This window comes from Scyliorhinus canicula, chromosome 11, assembly GCF_902713615.1.
Source record: "Scyliorhinus canicula chromosome 11, sScyCan1.1, whole genome shotgun sequence".
NCBI lineage: Eukaryota > Metazoa > Chordata > Chondrichthyes > Carcharhiniformes > Scyliorhinidae > Scyliorhinus > Scyliorhinus canicula.
The window spans coordinates 87,511,612-87,531,033 of record NC_052156.1 but is presented as its reverse complement, the minus strand read 5'-3'; the positions used below and the strand labels follow the sequence as shown (position 1 = coordinate 87,531,033).

The 19,422-nt window shown below is 48.3% G+C and overlaps 1 protein-coding gene across 1 annotated transcript in view; it reads left to right on the top strand.

Moving 5' to 3' along the window:
- The window catches only part of dock3 (dedicator of cytokinesis 3), a 1,304,448-nt gene that overhangs the window by 836,273 nt on the left and 448,753 nt on the right, over window positions 1-19,422 (top strand).

Here is a 19,422-nt window from a genome sequence, read left to right as displayed (position 1 = left end):
GTCGGCAATTTCTGGTGAGCTATCCTGATGAGTGCAAAACGAAAAAATAGATAGCCTGTGTCGATTTTTCAGCAATACACAAGTCCTGTACTACCAACGACTATTTTTTTTTTGTTTTTGTTTTTTAAATTTAGTGTACCCAATTCATTTTTTCCAATTAAGGGACAATTTAATGTGGCCAATCCACCTTCCCTGCACATCTTTGGGTTGTGAGGGCAAAACCGACACAAACACGGGGAGAATGTGCAAACTCCACACGGACAGTGACCCAGAGCCGGGATCGAACCTGGGACCTTGGCGCCATGAGGCAGCAATGCTAATCATTGCGCCACCGTGCTGCCCTCCCAAACGACTATTTAAAATGAATGTCATAAAAATGTCAGCTTGTAGTTTTTAAAAAAAAAATTAGAGTGCCCAATTCATTTTTTTCAAATTAAGTGCCAATGTAGCGTGGCCAATCCACCTGGCCTGCACATCTTTTGGGTTGAGGGGGCGAAATCCACGTAAACACGGCAAGAATGTGTAAACTCCACACGGACAGTGACCTAGGGATCGAACCTGGGACTTCAATGCCGTGATGCAGCAGTGCTAACCACTGCGTCACCTTGCTGCCCACCAGCTTGTAGCTGAACCCACATGGGCATTTTCCAACTGAATGACAGATCCAAATAGCTCACTTCCTCACTTAGTCACTATACTTGACCAAGAGGAGACTAAATCATGTGAGCTGAAGGACCAATATATTATTTTTTGTTGAACAAATTATATATTTAAAATACAGTGGTACCTCAGCAGTACTGAGAAACAAATTGAAATGATGGCTTGCAGCTTTGATGTGTTTGGGGTTCCACCTCTCTAAAAACAAGGTTTTAAAAGACAACGTAAGTATCTTGTTATAGAACTATGGTTCTCCTTTTTTCATTGTGTATTTGGATGAATGCTGATGATATGCAGACATTTGCAGCTTCTACCATTTCCCTCTCTCTTTTTCCTCTTCCTTCTCCTTCTCTCCTTCTGCAGTATGACATGTACATGAAGTATACAGGAACGCAACAATTTCTGTTTAAATATCAAGCTCAGTGTTTTCATTTATTTTTACACTGGCTGTATTATAGCCAATGAGCCAACAGTGACAACCGTTGCAGCATAGCTTCTCAACCAGATGATCACAGCTCAAATCCCAGGGCTCCTTGTTGCACTGATCTATTTCCCTCGGTTAGATTTAGTAAGCCTCAAGGTTGCACGTTGCGCAGATATGCTGGCCTCTGCCACATGACATTATTTTCTCCATGCTGCCTCGAGCTTGAATACACATCCCTCAAATGGGATGTATCTCACATTTCTCTGGTGAGTGGGCAACCAACCTCATGAAGAGTGTGAACCAATCCTCTGAGTAACTGGCTTCAAACTGTTTCCATTCACCAATCAGTGAACTTTGTCTCATTTAATCCTGTCAGAACATAAACAACACAGCCTTCTCTTTCCCCACTCAACCCCCAAGTACCACTGGATTAAAAAAGGTAATTACAACTACCTTATTAGTGTACTGTACTCCAAATCCTCAAATTTGTTACACTGCTTATCAGGACATGCTTCGATTTCCTTCGATTTAATATTGGGGACTGTTGTCTTTGGATCCCCTCTATGAACTCCATTTCCCAACTCCTGATTCCATTCCACTTCTTAGCTACTGTTTGAGTTTAAACCCACACTTTTCACAAGTATGGCGTCCAATTTGGCCCTGAGCTCAGCTTCCAAACCCACATCTTCTGCGTCACCAAGATCATCAACTTCCACTTCTGTAATATTGTCTGTCTGTGTGGAGTTTGCACTTTCTCCCCAGGTCTGCATGGGTTTCCTCCGGGTGCTCTGGTTTACTCCCACAGTCCAAAGATGTCCAGGTTAGGTGGATTGGCAATGCTAAATTGCCCTTGTGTCCAAAAGGTTAGATGGTGTGACTGACTTGCAGTGATGGGGTGGAGGTGTGGACTTCGGTAAAGTGCTCTTTCCAAGGGCCATTGCAGACTCGATGGGCTGAATGCCCTCCTTCTGCACTGTAAATTATATGATTAATTCTATGATCTGCTGCTGAAATCTTCATCCATGCCTTGATTACCTCAAAACGTGACTACTCCAATTCCAATGCATTCTTGGTCAGCCTCCAATTTTCTACCCTCCGTAAATTTGATGTCATCCAAAGTTTTGCAGCTCATATCCTATCACACCAAGTTTCATTCATCCATCATACATGGAAGACCCTTTGTCTAGCAACGCCTTGGTGTTCAAATCCTTTTGTGGTCGCACACTTCCCTGTCTCTGTAACATCTTCCAGCTGTGCTATTTCTGCACGATTCCTATTCTGGCTCTTGCATATAGCATCCTAAAACGATTAATGAATCCTAAAACTTTGATTTTACCTCAAAGTTACTCAAGGAGGTTATGGATAGCTTAGGAATAAAACAATTTAAATTAACTGCGCAGCATCCAGAATCACAGGGAGTGTTAGAACAGTGGCATCAGACGTTAAAGACAATGTTGAGGGCTTATTGTCGACACTATCCAGAGGATTGGGATAAAGGAATTCCATTCGTACTGTTTGTAATTAGGGATGCATTTAATGAGTCAACCAAATTCAGTCCTTTTGAACTAATTTTTGGTCATGAGGTAAGAGGACCACTTAAATTGATTAAGGAGAAATTGATGAGTGAGCAGTCTGAAATTCCATTATTGGATTACGTGTCAAATTTTAGGGAACGATTAAATAGAGCAGGCGAATTGGCTAGACAACATTTAAAAGTTGCACAGCATGTGATGAAACAGGTAGCAGACAAGAAAGCAAATGTTTGTAGTTTGCCAGAGGAGGTAAAGCTTTAGTATTGTTACCAGTGGTCGGTGAGCCTTCAAAAGCGAGATTTTGTATAATTTATCAGATTGAAACGAAATTGAGTGACGTGAATTATTTGATAAGAACGCCAGATAGAAGGAAAACTCACCGAGTGTGTCATGTGAATATGCTGAAAAGGTATCTTGAAAGGGAAGGAGAGAAAAAGAGAAAGTTTTAGTGATTCTAACTCAAAGTGAAGAACCAAATCCAAATGACTCTGAATTTGACATTCCGGAAGTAAAAATGATCAATGAGGATGTTCTTAAAAATTGTGATAAATTATTGAGTTACCTTCCAAAGGAAAAACAAACTGACCTGAAAGAGTTATTAATATCGCATGGGCAAGTTTGTGGAAATAAGTTGGAAAGTACTAAAATGGTTATACATGATGTAGATGTGGGAAATGCTGTTCCAATTAAACAACATTCATATAGACTTAACCCTCTAAAATTGGCACAGGTTCAAAAAGAAATTGAAAAATGCTTTAAAATGGCATAATTGAAGTGGGTTGCAGCCAATGGAGCTCACCCATAGTGATGGTACCGAAACCAGACAATACCCAACAATTGTGTATGGACTATAGAAAGGTGAATGAAATTAAATGAAAATGAAAATCGCTTATTGTCACAAGTAGGCCTCAAATGAAGTTACTGTGAAAAGTCCCTAGTCACCACATTCCGGCGCCTGTTCGGGGAGGCTGGTACAGGAATTGAACCGTGCTGCTGGCTTGCCTTGGTCTGCTTTAAAAGCCAGCGATTTAGCCCTGTGCTAAATGCAGTTATAATAACAGACTCTTATCCTATCCCACGGTTTGAGGACTGCATTGAGAAGATGGGACAATCAGCTTTGATCTCCAAACTTAAAGGTTACTGGCAGGTACCTTTGTCTGAAAGGGCGAAGGAGATTTCAGCTTTTGTGACTCCAAATGGTATATACCAATTCAAAGTTATGCCATTTGGCATGAAAAACCCCCCAGCCACATTTCAGCGGTTAACTAACAAAGTCATTTCAGGATTACCCAATTATGCGGTGTACAAATGTGTACGATATGGTGATATTTAATCAGACATGGAAAGAACATTTGAAGCATCTGATGGAGTTATTCGATCGACTTCAGGAGGCGGGTTTGGTGGTAAGTCTAGCCAAAAGTGAGTTTGGAAAAGCTTCCTTGGCCATACAATTGGACATGGACAAATGGTCCCACGGGATGTGAAAACATGCCTTCTTGACTACCTTCTCCCTCTGCGTTGCCACTTTCAGTGACCTGTAAACCTGTACATCCAGAGGTGTATAAAATACTTAATAGGTTTGATGAAGTAAACGTAGACCAAATGTTTCCCCTTGTGGGGAAATCTTAATGAGAGGCTACGGGCAGGATTCTCCGTTCCTGCGGCTAATCTCGGGAGGTACATGCAAAATAAATCGGCGCGAACCCCTCACCGATTCTGGTACAGGTGAGGATCCAGCACCAGCGCGGACCAAAACCCTCGCCTCCCACACTGAAAATGGCCAGAGAATGGCCAGGTCGCGCATGCGCATGGCTAACGACCTGCAGCGGTTGCACCATACAACATGGCACCGGCCATGTGCTGAACCGACCCGCAAACTGCGACCCCACAGCCCACCCCCCACCAAACCCCCCCAGCCATCGCAAATGGCCCCCCCCCCCATCCAGTGGCATAGATTCTGGCCAAGTGTGGTGGCGCTGGACACAGTCCGCAGCCGCCACGCCGGGTTCACGATTTGTGTGAGAACACGTGTCCCGTGCCGTCCGGAACTCGCCCCATTGGGGGCAGAGCATCACGAGTGGGCCGGCCGATGAGGCGCCAACGGCATTGCGACTGCACGTGGCACGTGTCACCATGATTCCATTTTGGAGGGGGCGGTGTCAAATTAGCGCCGGCCCCGATTCTGGCACCAGAATCGATTCTTCACCTGATCGCCAATTATGATATCGCCGTCAGGCAATGGAGAATCCCGCCCCACAGATATAGGTTGAGAGGCGGTAGATTTAAAACTGAGATGAGGAGGGACTACTTCTCAAAGAGTGTGGTGAATTTGAGGAACTCGCTGCCCCATAGAGCAGTTGAAACTGAGTCATTAAATGAGAAACAGATAGATATATTTTTGATTTAAAAAAACGGGTTAAAGGTATATAGGCAACAGGTGGGGATCAACCATGATCGAATTGAATAGTGGAGAAGGCTCGAAGGGCTGAATTGCCTTCTGCTCCTAATTCCTATGTTCCTATGATCCCTCTTCCTGTCAATACTCTTAAGGGTTCTGCCATTTACTGTATTTCCCACCTGCATTCCAAATTGCATTACCTCACAATTGTCCATATTAAACTCCATCTGCCATCTCTCCCCCCAAGTTTCCAATCGATCTATATCCTGCTGTATCCTCTGACAGTCCTCATCACTATCTGCAATTCCACCAACCTTTGTGTCGTCCACAAATCTACCAATCAGATCAGTTACATTTTCCTCTAAATTATTTAGATATAATACAAACAGCAAAGATCCCCGCACTGATCCCTGCCGACACCACTGGTCATAGCTCTCCATTCAGGAAAGCACCCTTCTACTGCTACCCTCTGTCTTCTGTGAACCAAGTCAGAAGCCTTGCAACACCAGTTTAAAGTCCAACAGGTTTACTTGGAATCATTAGCTTTTGGAGCGCAGTTCCTTCATCAGGTCAGTTCTATGACCCAAACCAGCTCTGTATCCATCTTGTCAGCTATCACTGATCCTGTGTGACATTGCCTTCTGTACCAGTCTTCCATGAGGGACCCTGTCAAACGCCTTACTGAAGTCCATATCGACAACATCCATTTCCCTACCTTCATCAATCACCTTCGCCACTTTCTTGAAAAACTCGATCAAATTAGTAAAACACGACGTCCCCTTCACAAAACCATGCAGCCTCTTGTTTCAAGATGCTCCTTACAAACTCTGCCCCATCCAAGCCCCTCGCACTAAGTGAGTCCCAGTCACTATCGGAGAAGTTTACACTTTCTCCTTATGTTTGTGTGTGTTTCCTCCGGGTGGCCCAGCTTCCTCCCACAGTCCAAAGATGCGCAGATTAGGTGTATTGGCCATTCTAAATTGCCCCTCAGTGTCCAGGGATGTGCAGGTTAAGTGGGGTTATAGCGATAGGGCAATGGAGTAGGCCTGGGTAGGGAGCTTTTTCTTAGGGTCTGTGCAGACTCGATAGACCGAATAGCCTCCTTCTGCACTATAGGGATTCTGTGAGTGAAAATGTTTCCCCTCATTTTGCTATTGTTTCCTTTGCCAATCATCTTAAATTCATGCCCTCTGTTTCTCAATCCTTACACCAGTGGCAACATTTTCTCCCTATCAAACACCTCATGATTTGAAAACCTCGATCCAATGTCCTCTCAACCTTCTCCTCTCCAAAGAGAACTGTCCCAACTTCTCCAATCTTTCTACTCATCCCTGGAACATTCTTGTGGATCTTTTCTGCACTGACTCTAATACCTTCATATCTTCCTAAATACCCCAGTTAAGGCCAAGTGCTTTATACAGTTTAACATAACTTGCTTTATTTCGTACTCTATGAACTATTGATAAAACATTGGGTATCATATGCTTTCACAACCTCTCAAACTATCCTACAATCTTCAGTGATTCAAACACATATGTACCCATGTTCCTCTGTTCCTAAAGTCCAATTCAAATTGTACCCTTTACTTTATGTTGGCTACCTGTGTTCTTCATACCAAAATGAATCACTTCATACCGCCTTGCATTAAATTTAATTTGCTACTTATCTGCACGTTCCACGAACCTGTCCATGAGCTTTTGAAATTCTACACCATTTTCCTCACTTCTGAAAGTTTCTCCATTTCTGAGATTAAAATTACCATCCTATAGCTGCTGGGCTTATTTTACACCCTGTTTGTAAACAAAGGTGCAAACATTTGCAATTCTCCAGTCCTCTGAAACCACTCCTGGCCAGAGGAAGATTATGGTGAGTGCCTCTGCCAAGTCCATTTTCACATCATTTAGTATCCTTGGATCCATCTCTTCCGGTCCTGGTGCCGTACCAACTTTTAAGTACAGGTAGTCTATCCATTAATAATAATAATCTTTAATGGCACAAGTAGGCTTACATTAACACTGCAATGAAGTTACTGGGAAAAGCCCCTAGTCGCCACATTCCGGCCCCTGTTCAGGTACGCAGAGGGAGAATTCAGAATGTCCAAATTACCTAATAGCACGTCTTTCGGGACATATGGGAGGAAACCGGAGCACCCAGAGGAAACCCACGCAGACACGGGAGAACGTGCAGACTCAGCACAGGCAGTGACCCAAGCCGGGAATCGAACCTGGGACCCTGGTGCTGTGAAGCCATAGTGCTAACCACTATGCTCCCATGCTGCCCACCTCTTCCTTATCAATTTAAACCCTTTAGCTGTCTGAACTACCTCCTCTTTTACCATGACCTGGGCAGCATCTTCTTCATTAGTAAGGACAGGTGCAATGTATTTGTTTAGTACCTCTGCCATGCTCCCTTTCTCGGTCCTTAATTGGTCCACTCCTCTTAGCACCCTTTTGCTGTTTATCCAGAAGACTTTTGAATTACTCTTTTTGTTAGCTGTCATACTCTATTTGCTTCTCTTGCTTCGGTTTTCAACTTCCCTTTGAACCTTCTATATACGGCCTGGTTCTCGATTGCGTTCTCCTCTTGATATATGTCTTAAGCACACTTTTTTTGCTTAATCTTAATCTCCATCTTTTTTGTCATCCAGGGAGCCCTGGATTTGTTTGCCCCACCTTTTCGCTTCTTGGATAAGTACCTTGATGGTACTAGAATTATCTTTTCTTTAAGGACAGCCCATTGTTTATTTACAGTTTTGCTTGCTAATCTTTGATTTTGATTTATCTGGCCTGATCCATTCGAACTCCTGTTGAAGTTGGCTTTTCCAGTTAATTATACTTATTCTGGATTGTTCCTTGTCTTTTTCCATCACCAACATGAAAATGACACAATTATACAATATCCCCTGAATGTTCCCCCTACTGACACTTAGCCCACCTCATTCTTCTGAACCAGATCCAGTCTTTTTGGACTGGAAATATATTGCTGTAGAAAATTCTCTTGAACACACTCTAGAAACTTTTGCCCTTCTCTGCCCTCTACACTACTACTATTCCAATTCCAATTCTCTTCTCACACCTAATGGTGCACTAAGGCAGACTTATCCTGTTTCCATAACTAGTTATTCCTGGAACAGGTCACTAGTCTCTCGCCAGAGGCTTATAGTTTGAGCGCCACCACAACTATAGCTGACCAGGAGTCTCTTCCACTCTTACCACCAGCCATTGGCCTCTTGAAAAGATTTGCAGCTAGGATTGACAACTCTTGACCACATCAAAAGAAGTTAAGTGCTTTCTGCTGAGAAAAAAGAGGAAATGAAAGCACTTATAGAATTTACAGTGCAGAAGGAGGCCATTCGGCCCATCGAGTCTGCACCGGCTCTTGGAAAGAGCATCCTACCCAATGTCAACACCTCCACCCTATCCCCATAACCCAGTAACCCATCCAACACTAAGGGCAATTTTGGACACTAAGGGCAATTGATCATGGCCAATCCACCTAACCTGCACATCTTTGGACTGTGGGAGGAAACCGGAGCACCCGGAGGAAACCCACGCACACACAGGGAGGATGTGCAGACTCCGCACAGACAGTGACCCAAGCCGGAATCGAACCTGGGACCCTGGAGCTGTGAAGCAATTGTGCTATCCACAATGCTACCGTGCTGCCACTTATCTACTAGATGCTTATAAACAATGTGATTAGGTTCACAGCAGGGTACTTGAGATGCATTCAAATGTGAAGGGAGATTAAAATAAACAATCCAGACACCTGGTTGTCTTGGAGCTATTACCCTGTCAATTACACCCTACTAAAAGCTATTTGAAAGAGCCTCTTTGACTTTTTATGAAGTAACAGCGTCTGCCTTCAAAACTTCTGTCTGAGGCAGCAGGTGGAAGGGACTGTCAATGTCAAGGGGCAGGGCATCTGAAGCTCACTCTAGCTTCCCCATATCCCAAGAGGCAAACCATGGGCCCTTGGTCACCCACAGGGAGGAGGATCAGCTGGTGCATGCCCAGAGGCCATCCATCCAGGTGACTCTGCGAGTGCCTGGCCACCTAAATCCTCTCTTGCTGTGATCCCATCAGCTTCGACTCGACAGGCGGAGAGTGACAGTGCTACACAATAGGACGCGGAAAACAGGACGGTACTCCACAGGTCTAGGCACTCCAGAGAATGCCTGCCTCGGTCCTCGCAGACAACAGGCTGTTAGTAAGAAACAGCAACCCGCTTTCACCTCTGCTGCCAATGTTAGGGATGTACCAAGACTTAGCAGCAGGGTACAAAATGTCAAGAAGTTGGTTGCATAGCGTGAGCACAGGCGGCTAATCACTTGTACATAATGTTCATTGCTGTAAATAAACTCCCACTAACTTCACCCTTTCTGTAGCTCCTTGTGCTGATGTGCAGTGTTCTAGTCAGTCTGAAATGAAAACTTGATTGCTGCACAAGAAAAAGGAAAGATTCTCAGTCCAGTGCTTCCTCTCTATGCTGTGCACAACCTTCCTGGTACATTGATGGTGTGCCTTCACAATGTCTGCACAAATCCCATTGCTCTTGCCTCCTGGTTTAGCTGATCCCGGTCAAAATGCGCACAGTAGTGTACCCTTGCGAAGATTGCACCCGTGATCTGCTGGATGCACTTGTGTGTGGAGGCTTGCAAAATCCCGCAGAGGTCACCTGTGGAGCCCTGGCATAAAAATTGAGCACCGCAATCAGTGGCACTGGCAGTGGATGACCTCCAAGTCGCCATGGCGCCAAATCATGCAGCAGGTGGCAGATATGACCACCCAGTTCCTTGGACATGCATAGATTTTGGCAACACTGATTCTCTGATATTTGCAAGTATGTCAAGTGTTGTCTGTAGATCCTGGGTCTAGCGATGAGCCTATGAGCAACAACTCTCTGGGGTTCATCTTCTGCTTTTGGAGCAGGCCCTATCACCCCTTCCCCTTGACGGTTCAGCTCCTACGGGCACTTCCTTCGCATGCTGATTGGGAAAGACACCACACCAGCCCGCCCCACACCATACAACCGAATGGTGACAGCTTTGACCACTCAACTGCATCTTGAGTGCTTATTTCAGGCACAGGCCTTGTCTTAACCTTCACTCCAATGCCTTCCACTTAGCTTGGCACATGGGGCAATTTTCAATAGGCTCTTCAGCATAAAGTGAATAATCTGGAGCATATCTTTTGGCTGTGTACCCATGGCCTCTTTCTAATGGTGCAGCCAAAGTGAAGCAGTCATTGAATTTGTTAGCTCCTTAACAGTCATTGAATCGGTCCAGATGCGGCGCCAGTTTTGCTGTCGTCGATGTCCATGAATCCCGCCAATCCACTTGTTAGGACAAGTGTGTTAAAGGTTAAATGCTGAACACCAATCTTTGGCATTCACATATAAGTGTTGCTGGAGTGAGCACAATTGGCTGACTAGTCTGACTCCAAGCATGTTAATTGAGCTCAAGCTAAATGATCTCAGCTGTAACAGAGTTACGGCTGGATCCACCGTTCCTGAGACTAAGGGCGAAATTCTCCGCCCCCCACGACGGGTGGGAGAATAGCGGGAGGGCCTTCCTGACATTTTTCCCGCCCTCCCGCTATTCTCCCACCCCCCCGCCGAAGGCCCGACCTGAATCGCTGCCGCCGTTTTTTTACGGCCGGCAGCGATTCACAGCTGTTAGATGGGCCGAAGTCCCAGCCCTTTCCGCCGTTTTCACGAACGGCAAACACACCTGGTCTTGCCGTTCGTAAAAACGGCGTCACCAACTCGCTTTTTATAACCATGGCACCGATTGGCACGGCAGTACCACGGCCGTGCCAAGGGTGCCATGGGCCCGCGATCGGTGGGCACCGATCGCGGGCAGCGGGGCCCGATGCCCGCGCACTACTTGTCCTTCCGCCGCCCCGCAGTATCCATTCGCGGGGCGGCTGAGGGGCAACCCGGCCCGCGCATGCGCGGGTTTCGCGCAAAAAACGCGATGACGTCACCCGCGCATGCGCGGGTTGGAGTCTTCCAAACTGCGCATGCGCGGCTGACGTCATATGACGCGTCAGCCGGCGCTAACTCCGGTAAGCGGGCTTAACGATTTTCGTTAAGCCCGTCTTGCCGGAGCCTACGGCGTCGGGCTGCTAGCCCCGACCGGGGACCAGAATCGGTCCCCCGTCGGGAAGGGGCGCGCTGCCGTAAAACCCACCCGGGTTTTACGGCAGCTTTACGATTTCTCCCGTTTTGGGAGAATCTCGCCCTAAGTGTTGATAGCTGGGCAGGATTCATAGACTTCCACAACAGCAAAACTGGCGCCGCATCTGGACTGATTCAATGACTGTTAAGAGGCTAGTACCGGCGCCACATGGAACAGAATTGATTCCAATGAGAAACCGTGCGGGATTCGCCGGTTTGGCGATTGACACTCCGGAAACTGACAAGCTGCAGCCGCACACACACACACACACACTTGACTCCCCATACATACCATCCCAGCCAACAAGATGGCAGCAAAACACGTGGCCCCATGCTTCATGGACATTGGGCTGGAGACCCTCCTGGATGTCGTAGAGGAGAGGCGGGTCACCCTGTCCACCGTCTCATGAAGGAGGTTGCCAGCCGCCGCCGTTCACTATGCCTGGGCGCAGGTGGCAGAGGTGATGAGCGCCAGAAGCAACACTGTCCTGATCAGCCTGGAGTGCAGGAAGAAACTGCACAACCTCCTCAAGGCGGCCAGGGTGAGTAGGTAGCACTGTGCCCTGCACACCCAGAACCCTCACCCCCGCCCACTTCGAGGGGGGCCCCTGGCCAGTAACCCCCAGTCGGTAAACCTGGAGCCGATCCGAGCATCCCGTGCGCGTTGGCCATGGTGCACACTTCATGGAACCTCCCATGCAATGTCTGGGCCCCATGTTCTGCCCATCCACGCCTTCTCCCGCATCCTCCTCGTTGGAGGAGGCCTGGCATTCATCCAGCACGTCACCCCTCTGCAGCTGATGTTGTGGAGGGCACAGCAGGCCGCCACGAAATGGGCAACCCTCTCAGTGTCATACTGGAGGGTTCCTCCAGAGTGGTCTAGGCACCTGAATCACATCTTCAGGATGCTGAAGCACCACGCAATCATGAAACTGGTCGCTGCATGTGAGTCGGTGTAGCGGGTCTCCACAACAGTCTGGGGCCTTCAGATAGGTGCCATCAGCCACGACTGCAGTGGATAACCCCTGTCTCACAGGAGCCAACCGCCCAGCTTGGCGGAGAGGGGCGTCTCGAAGAGGCCAGGAATTGGCGAGTGTGCCAGGATGAAGCTGTTGCGCACACTGCTTGTGAAACGGGCGCAGACGTGCATGATGCACAGCTGATGGTCACATGTCAGCTGTACATTCGAGTGGAACACCTTTTTGTTTTGTGTAGAGCGGCATGTCATCTGCAGGTGCTTGTACAGCGACATGCATCCTGTTGATCACCCCCTGGACCTGGGGCATGTTGGTGATGTCAGCGAACCCCGCTGTCTGGGCATCCTGGTGGACTCGGTCCACATTGAAATGGATGTATTGTGCCAATTGGCCATATTGGGCCTCCGTGATGGCGCAGATGCTCCTGTGCACCAAGCTCTGTGAGATCCTGGACATGTTCCCACTCGGCACCTGGAAGGACCCCGTGGCATAAAAGGTCAGGGCGACCGTCACCTTGTTGGCCATCAGGAGCAGGTGTCTTCCCCCATTCCCCATGGTGCCAGATGCGCCATGATCTGGCAGATCTGTCGCACTGTCCCCCTGGTCTTGGAGGCCAGCCTGGTCTGCCAGGTCCTCAAATGACAGACGCTGCCGATATACATAAAGCCTCATGTGGCGCTTCCTTTGCACCTCCTCCTTGCCCTGTTGGATAACCGACTCTCCATCCTGAGCAGCTGCCTCCTGCTCTACTGCAGCTTTCTCCTCCTCGAGCAGCTCCAGCTCGTACAGCCGCAGGGCTTCCTCCAGGGCTCCAGCGACTTGGTTGTGTTCCAATATCCATGTCTGCAGGATGTGAAAGGCTGACATGTTAGCATGGTGCATACCGCCGTGCCCAACCAGGTCCAACGGGCTACATGGTGCCCCCAGTTGGCACTGCAGTTGCTGCTCCTTCATGTCCCCCCCCCCCCTCCCACATCCCCGCACCTGCTGCCAGGGGTACTGTCCACTCACGCTGCCCTTGCCAGGGTTACACTTCGCAGCACCTGTCAAATGCCTCCCGTAGCGACTACAGTGGGCATTACCCTGAGTGAGCTGTCTGATACCCCGCCGGCAGGCGGCGGCGTTTGGGGGGGTGTCATGGTATAGGGTGAGGTGCGAGGGGGGTGCAGTTCCAAGGGACAAGGTGGGTGATCAGTGGGTTGCGCAGCAAGATGGCTACCTTGCAGGCAGCGGCAATGGCGATCCATACCTGGGCACCATCCCGGTCCCATGGGGGGTCACCCCGGCCAGACAGCCCATCCCCCCCCCCCCCCAGTCCTTCCACGGCCAGCCCGGACAGTGTCAGGACAGGCAGCCCATGGTCGCACCTCTCCATGTCTTACCTCCTCTCTCTGCCTCATCAGCCATGGCGACAGTTTCACGATTTTTAAAAGCACAAGTGAAGCTAGCCATAGGGAATTTGCCCCAATCAATGCTGAGAATCACGGAAGCCCCAGAGAATACCAGGTCAGGCTCGCTAATGATATGCAACTGTGTTTACTGTACGTGTGTTCTGGAATGCATTGACGCTGCTGTCAAGGCGATGAAGAATTGCGATTTGGCGTGAAATTGGCGCCCGCCACGATTTTGGCGTTGGAACCAATTCTCCGCCCAATCACATTTCCCGATTCCGGCGTCGGCTGATGGAGAATCCCGCCCCTCATCTTTGACATGGTTTTCCCCTTGCCTTCATCCTGCCTCCATACCCACCCCCTTTCCTATGATTGTGTGGTACCTTTAGTCCATGCTGAACCCCACCCCCCCCACAACTGCACTGACGAGACTTGGGGATGTGGTGAATAGTGGCACATCAGGTGGCGCTCCTCCTACGAACCCAAGAATAGGCTATTTTACTCAAAATAGCCCACTAAAACAGAGAAAAAGGTATCCCCTCACTCAATCTGATAGTAATACAAGAGAAGATCCCCAACAGTAACTCCAGAGGCTGGAAGGTGACCAGAAACGGAAGAAACCAGATGAATCAAGCAACTGAGACGGCTGACGCATAAGGCGACGAAGCGCCGGCCATACCAGAACGAGAAGGACTGGCAAACCACACAAGAGGTTCCCACTCACCAGAGGGCGGATGGAGGAAGTTCCTCTCCAGGGAACTAAAAGAACATAGGGAAGAGAGAAAGACCAATATCCAAGCTGCAGTTAAGGTTGTGGTCGCGGAGGCATTGGCAACCATGCAGGTGGCCCTGGACAAGGTAGAGAGGCCCTGGGGAACACATCAAAGAATTAGAAAAAGGCTCAATGGACCAGAGCAACCAGATATCTGCTCTGGGGATGGAAATAGAGAGGTTGGTTATGACGCAGGGAAGTTTGAAGGGGAAAATAGAGGACCAGGAGAACCAGTCACAGCACTAAAACGTAAGGAAGTGGACCTGCTGGAAGGGAGCGAAGGCTCCCACAGGCCATGTGGCACAGATACTGGGACACCTGGTGGGAAGGGACAGCTTCCCAACCCACCAGAAATAGACAGAGCCCACCGGTCACCCCAGTCGAAGCCCAAGGCCGGAGAGCAGCCGAGAGCGATAATCGCCAAAATGCACTGGTACCAGGACCGGGAAAGAATCCTGCTTTGGGCCAGGCAGACAAGGACCTGCAATTAGGAAGGGCACAAGATCAAGATTTACCAAGAAATTGGGACAGACCTAGCCAACCACTGGCGAAGTTCAACAGGGCGAAGGCAGCCCTGTGCAAAAGCAAAGTAAAATTTGGGATGCTGCAATCAGCTCAACTCTTCGTCATATTCCAGGGCAGGGAGCTTTTCTTCATGGCTCCTGCGCACGTGGACAAATTTGTCCTGGAAAACAGGCTGGAAAAGGGAACCAGCAGCAAAGATGGGAACCAAAGCGCAGGAAGGAACAGGCGAGGGCAGCAAAGCACAGGAGAGGGTGAGGAGGATGGCAGGAGGGGAATTCAGATGGCAATCAAAGGATAAATACATAGCTGACCCCAGGAGGGGGCCATCGCACTAGTGGGAAAACTAGCACCAGGAGGGCGAGAGGGGTGTGTCTCCCGCAAGGGGGAGAGCGCCTTGCAACGGGGGGGGGGGGGGGGGGGGGGCAGCAGTCAGGGAGTAAACAGGGGTAGGGGAGTAAGGAGAGGGTACAGTAACAGTGGATGGGGGGGGGGGGGGAAGAGGACAAGAGGGGGGGGGAAGAATCACAGGGGAAACATCAGAACAGGGTTGGTAAGGTGCTTCCAGGGATTGTAAGAGTGGATCGTGATCTCCGACCACGCTCCACATTACATTGATGTAAAGTTGGAGATGGACTGTGCCCAACACGCCTCATGGAGGTTGGACACAGACTCCTGGCAGACAAGGCTTTCTGCGAGAAAATATCACAAGCCATAGACAAGTGTATTACTAATAACCGGAAGAGGGAGGTCTCACCCACCACCCTCTGGGAGGCACTTACGGCTGTGATCAGGGGTGAAATTATTGCTGACAAAGATGAAGAGATAGGGAAGAGAGGGTGGCTGGGCAACAGCTAATCGGCTCCATACTTAAGGTAGACCGGCAATATTCTGCGGCCCCGACCATAGAGCTGGTGGAGAAGGAAAAGCTACAAATGGACCTAGACCTGCTCACCACGAGGAAAGCAGTGCACCAGCTCCACCAGGCACGGGGGACCCTGTACAAACACGGAGACAAAGCCAGCGCCTGCTGGCTCACCAGCTGAGAAAGCAGGCAGCCTTGAGGGAAATAGCATAGATTAGATAAAGCAAAGGCAAACTAGTAGCAGAACCGGAAAAGGTCAACGAGGCATTTGAGGCCTTCTACCGGGGGCTGTACATCTCGAGCTCCTCGGAGGGGACTTGCGGATTAAACAATTCCTCGATGGACTGGACATACCAGTTGTGGGGGGGGGTTTTGCTGAACATGATAATGACCTCATCCAAACACCAGAGATGATCATCTTCCTGGACGCAGAAACGGCCTTCGACAAAGTCGAATGGAAGTAAGGTACTCCCATACAGCATGAAGGTAAGAAACTCCTGTACTGCCCTCACATGGTGATCGTACGGACGAACACCACCAGCTCTAAGTACTTCCAGCTGCACAGAGGCACAAGGCAGGGAATGTCACTGTCCCTGCTGCTATTCGGCCGAGCGATCAAAACACAAGGGATCGCGCTCAGTGCGGCAAAAAATTGGAAGGGGATCGGAGAGCAGACAGAGAGCCGGTGACCTGTTCCTCCACGTCCCAAACCCACAAAGCAGCATGGAAGGAATCATGGTGCTCTTTAAAGAGTTTGGAACATTATCGGGCTACAAACTCAACCTGAGCAAAAATTAGAACTTCCCAGTCAACCCGCAAGGGTGAGGGGCAGAGCTGAGGGACTGCCATTTAAACATTTGTTATGGACCAGGGTTTAGAGAACTCCAAAGTGTATCATGGAGTTCACCTGACCCACAACTTTTAATAGATTGTGGTCATGGGGAGCACACGGCCCACTCTACAGGTGTGGTGCAGCAGAAATCTAAAAGTATTTTTGAAAGCAAAACAATGTTTATTCTATGAACTCAAGTTAACCTTTTTAAAACATAAGGTTTAGCAACCATCAATTCAAATACAACCCCCAAAGAATACAACACTCGAAGTAATCCTTAAACTTTCCTTTTGACGTTCATTAGACAAAAAGAACCTTTTGTACAGAAAGACATCAGGTTTAGCTTCACTACTGAGAACAGTTACCACGTTGAAATCACCAAATGGACATTCATAAGTTTGCAGAGATTCATACACATCTTGCTGTGACTGCAGTGTCTCCAAAACTAAAACAAAATTAAACACATCCTGTAGCTACTAGCCCAAAGCGAAAGTAAAAGCTGACAGACAGCTCAGCTCCACCCACACTCTGACATCACTGCAGTAATAAACACCCATTTCTTAAAGGTACTCTCACATGACACCTGCCCCCAAGAAAAAATAAATAAACCATCAACTTCAAGATGGTTTCATTTTTCACCTTTTCACATTCCTTTCAGACACATGGATAGTGAATATACATTTCTTTTGTTTAACAATACAAAACACGCAAACATTTATAATAATATAGTCCATTTTAGTTCTTCTTACTCCTCCTGGAATCCTTCTAGATTGACAGTCTCTTTGGATAAGAAGGTCTCTGCACGATCCATTCATTTCTCTACGACTGTATTTTTCTTGAAAGTCAGATATTTTAGTTCAATCTGATCACAGAGTCCCTTGTAATTCTCCAACACAGGAGCATTGGTTATCACAGCTTTCAGGCCTTCAAATGTCTGTTGAAACTCCGCTGTCCACTGAAATTTTCGACGTTTCTTCAGCAAGTCCATCAGAGGAGCAACCACGCTACAAAATTTTTGCACACAGTTCGATCAAATCACATTATTTCTCTTTGTCTCGAGGGTATTGGAAACTCCTCAATAACTTATGTTTTCACATCCCGTGTGACCATTCGACCCTGTCCGATTGTATGGCCAAGGAAAGTGACTTGGGCTTTTCCAAATTCACTTTTGGCTAGGTTTATCACTAAATCCGCCTCCTGAAGTCAATCGAATAACTCCAGAAGATGTTTTAAATGTTCTTTCCATAGCTGGCTGAAAATTACCAGATCATTGATGTATACCGCACAATTGGGTAATCCTGAAACGACTTTGTTAGTTAACCATTGAAATGTGGCTGGGGCCTTAAGGTGGCAGCCATGGAGGAGTAGGTCACACATTCGATAGCTCACACCTGTAACGGACCTTTGGACCTTTTTCCCCCGACTTTTCTCGGATTTTATGGGTTAAATCGATGAACTGTGCAACAGGATGGAGGGTATCCTCTCTGTTGTGTGGAGAATTGGACCAGAAGTAGCTGTGTGAAACGACTCAGTCCTGGTAGTGAGAAGCAAGCGGAGCTGGTATCTCGAGACAGCATGGCGGAGGGCAAGGGCCGAGGAGAGACGGCACAGTGGTCGACGGAGCAGCTGGTGAAGGTTTTTGAGGATTGCTTCGCCAAGCTGAAAAAGAATACACTGGACCCGATCAAGGCTGCGATTGATTAAGTAGTCTTGAATCAGGAGACCCAGGGGAAAGCGATACAGGAGATCGAACAAAAGTTATCCAACCAGGAGGACTATCTAAACGTGCTGGAGAACAAGGTGGAGGTGTTGGACGACCACCAGAAGAGGATGCAGGAGAAGCTGGAGGACCTGGAGAAGAGGTCCAGGAGGCAGAAGCTTAGAATGGTTGGCCTCCCTGAAGGCAGTGAGGGGTCGGATGCGAGGGCATATGTGTCGGACATGCAGGAGACGTTGATCGGGGCTGGGACGTTCCCTCGGCCGCTGGAGGTGGATACAGCGCACAGATTCCTCGCGAGGAAGCCCAGGGCGAATGACTCGCCAAGGGCCATGGTGGAACGTTTTCACCATTTTACGGATAAGGAACACGTCTTGCGGTGGGCCAAGAAAGAACGGAGCAGCAAGTGGGAGAACTGTGAGTTGCGTATTTATCAGGACCTGGGAGCAGAGTTGGCCAAGAGATGGGCTGGGTTCAATCGGGCAATGGCGACCCTCTTCAAGAAGGGGGTGAAGTTCAGGATGCTGTACCCAGCGTGGCTGTGGGTTACGCATGAGGAACGGGACTTTAATTTTGAGAAGCCGGACGATGTATGTACATTAATTAAAGAAAAGAAGCTGGAGACGATTTAAAGGACATTTAAGTGGTGGAGAAGCTTTGTAGCGGTGGTTCGTAATACTGTACTGTTTAAAAAAATTAAAATAAAAGATTTTATGTTGTTCTGCGTGAAATAATGGGCTGTGGTGATGGTTGGAGGGTGCTTTGTCTTGCAGGGATTTGATGCGGGGGGAGGAGGTCTTGAAGTTAGAGCTATTCTTCGGGAGACTGGGTTTTGTTTTAAGTGATTGTCTCTTCACTGGTTTATGTTAATTTCTTCTTTTTTTGCTGCTGTTTACTTACTGAGGAATGTGATGTTGTTAAAAGGTTTATTCATGTGGGGGGAGAGGTTCGAACAATAAGGAGACAGACTGTTTGGCACCAGGGGCGGGGGTTATCGGGGTCAGCATGGTACAGCTGGCTCTCGGAAGCGCAGTGGGGGATGAGCAATGTTAAGCTGGTACTTGGCCTGGGGGATGAGGTTTCTGGTGCTGTTGGGAGGGGAAGGGAGGGGAGGCTGCTTTGCTGACAGGGGAGGAACTATTAGCGGGGAATAAA